Genomic DNA, 2,249 nt, shown 5'->3' with positions numbered 1-2,249 from the left:
ACCTCAGGGTCCGCCTAGCGACCTGAGTCATGGAGAAGGGAACCAGACACTCTCCACAACCAGGCACACCGCCAACACCAAGGGGCATGCCAAAAACATCACCTCCATGTGGGTGGCCCACCACAGCCATCACAATAACCATGGCTGCCGCGAAAGCGGCTAGATGCCATAACCACCATGCAGATGTTCCACCAGTCACTGGAGTGCATTGACACAAGGAGAGTCACCAGCAGAAATAAAAAAAAGAGGATGTCTCTCTTCACAAAGCCCATTTCAGAGTGACAGAAGAAGCATCTCCTCTATGATAATGTTGGGGGACCTGATCACGCCTCTCAGCATTGGACAGATCATCTAGGCAACAAATCAACAGAGTAACGATTATTCTTTCAGAAGGAGAGAAGAAATCTAGGGTAATTGTGGGGGGAGGGTGAGGTGGATGGAGTGAGATTGGACAAGGGGCATAAAGAATAAGTATGATTGGTAACAATATATATGCTAGTAATATTGATTTGATCAACATATCTCCATGTTGAACCCNTTTAAGGCTCGAGCTGCTGAGCGCATGGAGCAGGAGCTCCAGAAGCCGTAGCTGTGCCCTTCAGATGGAGTTGCTTGGAGGCAGTGGGGGAAAGCGGGACCTTAGTGGCCCCTAGGTCAGCAAGACCACTGGTGGGGTTCCCGTGGACCCACGCAGGAGCGAGGAGCCGGAACAGCTGCAGCAGGGGAGCCATTCAGAGGCCGGTGAGTCATCGCAAGGCACGGGGCCCGTCCCATGGGAAGTGTTTGGAGCAGGGGTGGTGGGGGAGACAGGCCCACCAGGAGAACACTGGGACACAGCAAGGACAGCTAATTCACCCCCCAATCAGCACAGGACCACTCAGAGGAGACTGGTCGGGAATGCAGAATTGCACAGAGTGCAGTTTGATGAAAAAACTCAGGCCCAGATCAGAGTTTCTACACAATCCAGGTGCACCCAGTATCTGGAGAGCAGAAGTACCTATAAGGGCAACCATTAAACCCTGAGCTGCACAAAACGCCTTTCCTAGGGAAACAGCAGCAAAGCAGCAAGTTAGCTCAACCACACAGCTCAAGTGCTGGTTCCCACAGGAAGTTCCCCCGTTTTAGAAGTAAGCAAAGGACAACAAATTAGTTCTGGCCCAGGCACACCACCAGCGCCTTAGGGCCCACCAGGGGACATGAGGCATGGAACCGGGGACTGGACCCCACTCCCACAACCAAGCACGTTGCACCAGCACCTCAGGGTCCGCCTAGCGACCTGAGTCATGGAGAAGGGGACTGGACCCCCCTCCCACAACCAGGCACACCACACCAGCACCTGGGGACCCCCCTGGGGACCTGAGGCATGGAGAAGGGGACCAGACACTCTCCACAACCAGGCACACCGCCAGCACCAAGGGGCATGCCCACCACAGCCACCACAATAACCATGGCTGCCGCGAAAGCGGCTAGATGCCATAACCACCATGCAGATGTTCCACCAGTCACTGGAGTGCATTGACACAGGACAGTCACCGGCAGAAATAAAAAAAAAGAGGATGTCTCTCTTCACAAAGCCCATTTCAGAGTGACAGAAGAAGCATCTCCTTTATGATAATGTTGGGGGACCTGATCACACCTCTCAGCATTGGACAGATCATCTAGGCAACAAATCAACAGAGTAACGATTATTCTTTCAGAAGGAGAGAAGAAATCTAGGGTAATTGTGGGGGGAGGGTGAGGTGGATGGAGTGAGATTGGACAAGGGGCATAAAGAATAAGTATGATTGGTAACAATATATATGCTAGTAATATTGATTTGATCAACATATCTCCATGTTGAACCCTCAAAATATGTATAATCAATTTTGATTCAATAAGATTTTTTAAAAAGTTAAAAAATTAAAAATAAAAAAAAAACATTTTGAAAAGTCAAAGTAATTTTTTAAAAAATGTCTTACTTTAAACCTGGACATTCCACTTCTAAGATTATATCCTAAGAATAATCAGGCTCTATGCCTAGAGGCATAGTAATTCCCAAATATCTGTGGGGACTCAGCAGGTAATAAACAGGCAGAAGGAGCTGTGTGAAGGACTGCATTCCCCTGTGGGGGGGTGGGGGGTGGCAGCCTTTTATTTTGACGTGAGAAGATGGATCTAGAGTGGCCAAACCTTGTTTTTCAATAGGGCCCAGAAATCTCAATTTAAAAAGTCTGGCTGGGGTAGATTGCAAAAAATGGACCCAAATTTAT

This window comes from Galeopterus variegatus, unplaced genomic scaffold (genome assembly GCF_000696425.1).
Source record: "Galeopterus variegatus unplaced genomic scaffold, G_variegatus-3.0.2 Scaffold1098, whole genome shotgun sequence".
Classification (NCBI taxonomy): domain Eukaryota; kingdom Metazoa; phylum Chordata; class Mammalia; order Dermoptera; family Cynocephalidae; genus Galeopterus; species Galeopterus variegatus.
Note: the sequence above shows the minus strand (reverse complement) of the source record.